Source organism: Tenrec ecaudatus, chromosome 2, assembly GCF_050624435.1.
Source record: "Tenrec ecaudatus isolate mTenEca1 chromosome 2, mTenEca1.hap1, whole genome shotgun sequence".
In the NCBI taxonomy this organism is placed as follows: domain Eukaryota; kingdom Metazoa; phylum Chordata; class Mammalia; order Afrosoricida; family Tenrecidae; genus Tenrec; species Tenrec ecaudatus.
Window position 1 is genome coordinate 141,606,857 of NC_134531.1, and position 6,705 is coordinate 141,613,561.

A 6,705-nucleotide genomic window follows, 5' to 3' on the forward strand; every position below is an offset into this window, starting at 1 on the left:
CAACACAAGGACAGCATCCAAGGCTACTGAGTCCCTGTACATCATTTCTTTACTTAGCGGGTGCTTTGATCCCCAACTTCAACCCTAGTCTTGTCTCCCTTATTTAGGACCATTGTTAACTGTGTGTAATTTTCCAGAACCTTCCTTTTCTTTTTTTAGGGGGCCTCTTTCTCTGAGCCTCTTGAATTTTGCTTTGATCAACTCTAAGGCCTGTGTGAGATAAGCACTTCGGAACGAGCATACGCTTCTACCCCAGTGAATGCTCTGAAATGAAGCCACAAACAGGCTGTTCTGTTGGGACCAGTAGCTGCCTGCTGTTAGCCGGGGAAGAAGGACTTTCATTTGTGTGTCACCAAGCTGACACTGTGCCAACCCCCACATCTGGAAGCAGTTAGGAAGAAGGGAAAGGCAGGAAAGCCTGGGCGTCATAACCCTGCGATCTTCCTTTCTGCTGCTTTATTTATTAATTTACTGCTTTGGAATGAACAGCATCGGTCCCCAGAGTAAGTCATAGAAACCAACATTAAAAATAGGCTGTGGCTGTCACAACACTCTAGGAAGACAGGCCATGGTCTTATTTATGGGGTCTCCAGTGAAGTTTTTATCCAAACAAACACGTTTTTGAAGTTGCATATTGTTTCTTACTTTAATCACCAAGCCAAGCCTTCATAAGCCCTGTGCGAGTCTCTTCAACTTGGCTGAGCTCTGCCACATCTGTCTTCAAGAGCTTGATGGGACTTTCATGTGTTTGATTCATACACACAGATAATCTCTGATGTGCACATCTCAGAGACGCACGGAGACACAGATACAGGAGTGCATCAGTGTGCGCGCACACACACACAGACACACTGGTTGGCCTGCCTTGCCTATATCCAACTGTTGGCAACTGGAAAGTTATGGAAGCGCTTGAACTGTGTTTTCTTTACCCTGTCACAATGTGATTTCTCTAGAAATAGTGTTGATTGCTCCCTGGAGGGGTCCATAGGACCCTAGAGGGTCAGGTGTCCACTTCTAGGGTTATTGGTGTCAGAGTTTGAAGAAAAGAAAATACACACACACCCTCACACAAATCAAGCCTTGAGACATCTAGATCAACTTTAAAACATTGTCTTAAAATGCAGGATTGTCTTAAAATGCAGGATGACTTTTTTCCTCGCCCATTAAGAATAAACATTCAGAAAGGCAACTCGTTCAAGTTCCTGTATGTCTCAGGAAGGCTAAAGCTGTAACAGGAACCAGACTCCAGACCAGAAACCCTGTCTTCAGCACTCAGCCTGGGTCTTGTTTCTGGTTTGATGAGTTGCAGTGTACCTTGCTGACATGACTTCGTTCTCAACCAGAGGATGAATCAGTCCTGACTGGATTCCCTTCCGGCACCTCCCCATCCCCACCCTATGTGGTTGGGTACTTCCCTTTGAAGTTCCATATAAGCATGTATTAAGCATTTATTGCATATGCTTCTGGATCCCCTACCAGACCACGAGTGCCTCATGACCAGATAATGACTCACTCATCTCTAAAGCCATCGCATATAGCCCATTGCTGGGCTCAAAGCATGAATTCAGAAGATGTTCATGGAATCAATTGAGAGCCACTTTCTGGGGCAAGCTGGTTGTCCATATTTGTCCATTGTATTTTCTAAAATGATGCAAATTAACAGAACTAACTCAATTTCTAGTTCAACTATGACTTCAGAAATATGCTAATGTAGGAAAATCTTTTCTATGCCCCCCCTTGAGGTCATTTTAATTTGTGTCCCCAGGATTTTGCTGTATTAAATATTTTTAAATGACCATCACAGTTCCACATAATAAAATCAATCAAGTAATATACCACTTCAACAGAACAAAAGAAAAGCACAGGATCATCTCAATTGATGTAGGAAGTGCTTTTGACAAAATCCAACATCTGTTCATGATAAAAATAAATGACATAAACTAGGAATAAAAGAGAAAATCCTCAGCATGATAAAATGTATTATTTCAAACCCACAGTTAGCATCATGCACCATGACAAAGCCTTCCTTCTACAATTGGGCACGAGACAAGGATGCTCAATTTCGCTCCTGCTGTTCAACACTGAAAGAATCTTGGTAGCACTGGGGGTTAACACAGATTGGGCTGCTGACCACAGGAGTGCGGGTTCAAACTCACCAGCTGCTCTGTGGAAAACTACGAGACTATCTGCTCCCATGAAGACTGACAGATTCCCAAGTGTTGCTAAGAGTTGGAATTGACCTGATGACTTGGTTTAGTTTGGGTTTAATTAAATATTGAACTGGAAGTTCTAGACAGAGCAATTAAACAACAAATATAAATTATACCCAAATGAGAAAGGAAAGAGAAAACTATATTTCCAGGTGATCTGATGTAGAAACACTTCCAAATAATCCATTAAAAAGTGACAAAGGATAATAAATGAAATCCATAAACCATCAAGAAACAAGGGTAACAACAACCCAAAAAGTCAGTTGTATTTCAGTATGCTAGCAATGAACAATCTGAAAAAGAAATCAAAAAACGTTTACTGTGACATTGAAAAGAATAAACTACCTAGGGATAAATTTAACCAGGGAAGTTGAACAGTATAAAATCTTGTTGAAAGAAAGTAAAAATTGCCTAAATATGCTAGACATTCTGTGTTCATGTTTTGGGAGATTTATTATTATAGCAGTACCAATAATATTCCGAATAATCAACACCACCCACAAAAATTACAACAACAATATAGAAAAGTCAAGTTGTGTGGTTGCTGTTCCCCGGCAGGGACATCTGCGTTTCTGGTCTCACTCCGTCCCTTCTTACCTACCTGTCCCATGGAACTTCCAGCAGGATGGTTCACAACCAAATACATTATTTGGACAGAAATTTCGTTGAACAGTATGAGTACCGTCATGTCATGTTACACAGCGAGCTTTCCAAATAAGTAACCAAAATCTAGCCAGTGTCCTAAGAGGAGTCTAGGCTGGGTACTTTACATGATTCATGAGCCAAAACCACATATTCTTCTCGTTAGATGACTACTTACAAATGAGCAACAAAAATGAAGATTATATTGGGATTTCCAATTAAATATTTTTCAAGTTTAATCTGGATATGTATATATGGTGTCATGAATACTTGAGAAATGCACAAATCATCCATCCACACCATGCATGAGCTGTAGTCTTCACAGCATCAAAGCTTGGGTAAATGCAATTAAAAATAGATTGCTGTAAGGTATTAAAGACATAATTTCATTTAGTCATTTTCTTTAGTTTGGGTTTTTTTTAGCTAAGTAAATTTCCCATTGGACTTTTCCCTGTTACTTTTGTTTATAATAAAGTCTCTGTGTTTCCTTGGTTATTATGGGGGATAAATAGAAAACTCAATACTCAGAATCATGTGTAACTATAAGAAGTCTAGAGTATCCAAGACAATCTTGAAAAGAGAACAAAGTTGGAGAACTCACACTTTGTTTTGAATTTGGAAAGGGCATTTTAAATTTTATTCTTTTCCAAGATTGTCTTGGATACTCAAAGTGAACTACATGTGAACTTTACGATTGCCTTTTCTATTTCAGCAACAAGAAAAAACTGTTGGAATTTTTATTATAATGAAATGTTCAAAGACCTGGAGTTAGGCATCCGAAAAGGAAGAACACACTCAGAGAGTTCTCGAGGTGAGAGATCTAAAGAAAGAACCCAATCCTCAAGTTCAATTGCTGAAGGGGTCTAGGGAGGTGAATGTTGAACTATGCAGGAGGTATTGAAAAAAGATGGAAAGAATACCGAGTCACTTTCCCAAAAAGAACTGGTCCACATGCAACCACTTCAAGAGGCAGCATATGATCAAGAAGCAATAGTACTGAAGGAAGAAATCCAAACTACTCTGAAGGCATTAGGTAACAACAAGGCTAAAGAAAGTGATGGGATACCAATTAGACAAGCTGATGAAGCTTTGGAAGACAGCGACCTGATCCACTGACTGAAAGAGTGCCTGTGTCAAATAAAATGTGAAAGTGTAAATTATGAAATAGTGTCATTAATATCACATGCAAATAGAATGCTGCAAAACTTAATTCAACGATGGTTGAAGCAGCGCATTGACATGAAGCTGTCAAAAATTCATGTCAGATTCAGAAGAGGATGTGGAATGTTGTATAGTATCGCTGACATCAATGGATTTGGCAGAAGGTAGAAAATGCCAGAAAGATGCTAACTGTGTTTTCTTAGCTCTGTAAAGGTCCTTGCCTATGTAGATCATAATAAACGGTGGATATCATTCAGAAGAATGGGAAATCTAGAACTCCTTTTACTCACGTGGGTCGTGTATACGTACACCAAGAGGTGGTATGAACAGAGCAAGGGGATGCTGAGTGGTTTAAAATCAGGAAAGATGTGCACCAGAGTTGCATTCTTTCACCCTAGTAACTTCATCTGTAGGCTGAGCAGATAATCCTAGAAGCTGAACTGTATGAAGAAAAACTGGCACCAGTACCAGAGGAAGATTTATTAGCTAACAATCTATGAGATGCAAGTGACACAACCTTGCTTGCTGAAAATGAGGAAGACTTGAAGCACTTACTGATGAAGATCAAAGACTACAGCCTTCAGTAAGGATTGCAACTCAATGTAAAGAAAACAAAAATCCTCGCCGGACCAATAAACAACATCAGGATCAACAGAAAAAGCACAAAGTGGTCAAGAATTTCATTTTACTTGGAAACAAAATTAAAGTTCATAGCAGCAACAGATGAGAAATTAAACGACATGTTGCATTGGGCAAGTGTGCTACAAAAGACCTCTCTAAAGAGTTCATGGCCAAAGCTATCCCTTTGAGGGCTAAGTTTACCTGACCTCAACGATGGTATTTTCAATGACCTCATCTGCATGTGAAAGTTTTGACATTGAATAAAGAAGACCCCAGAAGAATTGCTGACTTTGAAATATGGTGTTGGTGAAGAATATTGTTAGTACTGTGGACTGCCAAAGGAACAAACAAATCTGTCTTGGAAGAAGTACAGCCAGAATGCTCCTTAGAAGTGAGGCTAGAGACATTGTCTCACGTACTTTGGACATGTTATCCGGCGAGATCATTCCCTGGAAAAGTACGTGCAGCTTGTAAAGTAGAGGGTTGGGGTGTCTGCTCAGCAAACAGATGGAATAAGTGTGATGAAAGTAATGTCCGCAAAAAAGAGGACGCTCCTCAATGGGATGGACTGACCGGGTGGCCACAACTATGGGTGCAAAGGCAACAACAATTGTCAGGATGGGGCAGGACTACCAACAGCTAGCCGCAACTATGCAGCTACAAAGAAGTCGTGGTGGTTCAACCGTCGAGCACTTGGCTGTTAACTAACATGTCAGTCGTTGGAACCCACCAGTCCACCGGTTGCTCCATAGAAGAAAGATGCAGCAGTGTACTTCCTTGAAAACCTTGCGTGGCAGTTCTGCTCCATCCTGGAGGACTGCTTTGAGTCCAAATTGGCTCTGTAGCAACACGTTTTCAGATTCACGCCAGCAATGATCAACACAATTGGTACTAAGACAAGACACGTAAACCAATGGTATAAAATTGAGAGTTCATAAATGAACGCATACATGTCTGATGAGCTGACTTTCAACAATGGTTCAGGGACAGCGTTCTACTTGCAAAAGAAGGAAGATGGATGAAGACCTCGCACTAGATACAAAAATTCACTCAAAATGTATCAAACTAAAACCATAAGACTGCTCAAAGAAAGCATAAATATAAAACCTCAAACCCTCCAGTTCCCTTTCCCATGGATCAACACACTGGTCTGGGTGGTCGTAAAAGGAGGAAGAGAAACATTGAAGCCGCCCCTCAGGGCTCTCGGAGCTCGGGCCAGTTTCAAACAGGGTAAAAAAGACCCTGTTTCTCTTGATGGATTCTGTAAAGTTGATCACGGCAGATGCAATACCTTATTATTTGACCTCTTTTTGATGCATTTTAAAGTGATTTCAAATTCAATGGTTTTTGTTTGAGGGTTTGCTGTGTTTTGTTTAGCCATTGTTTGTTTTGCTTGCTACCTGTTTGTGTTTTGTCTGATTTCTGGTATATGAAATCCAGGCTAGGGCGATCTATAGAGACAGTGACTGGATTGATACTGCTTAGGGGAGTGGCAGGGAAGGATGGGGGTGGGGGTAGATGGGGCACTAACAACAATGAGCATGAGAAGAAACTGTCCTGAAGTTGGTTATGTTGAGATTGCCCCCATCTTCTTAACATGGTTGAGCAATTAAAGTGTGTGATACGTGACCTACATGCCAATAAAACGACTTTAAAAACATAAACAATCCAATTTTTAAAATGAGGGAAAGACCTTAATAGATATTAGCCAAACAAAATCTATACATGACGAATAAACACACGAAAGGATGTTCAAGCTCATTCGTTCCTGGGGAAACGCAAATCAAAGTCACTATGAGATACCATTTCTCACAGCAGGATAGGCGATGGTGAGGGGCAAAAACCGGAAGCTAACAAGTGTTGACAAGGATTTGGAGAAATGGGAAGCTTCGTGAATTGCTAGTGGGAATATAAAATTGTGCAGATGCTGTGGAAAACAGTGTGGCGGTTCCTCCAAAGTTAAACATGGAATTACTATGTTGTGGTCAGTTGCCGCTGAGTCTGCTGCAGCTCATAGCCACTGGGGTGCCGCAGAAGCACAAGGTGCTCCGTCCAGCTTCCTCTCCGCCGT

At 40.8% G+C, this 6,705-nt stretch overlaps 1 non-coding gene across 1 annotated transcript; it reads left to right on the forward strand.

Moving 5' to 3' along the window:
* Nucleotides 1-5,746: 5,746 nt before the first annotated feature.
* On the forward strand, nt 5,747-5,865 carry LOC142441571 (small nucleolar RNA SNORA61). The gene has a single exon (XR_012782940.1). It is a non-coding gene; the product is annotated as a small nucleolar RNA SNORA61 (small nucleolar RNA).
* Nucleotides 5,866-6,705: the final 840 nt, after the last annotated feature.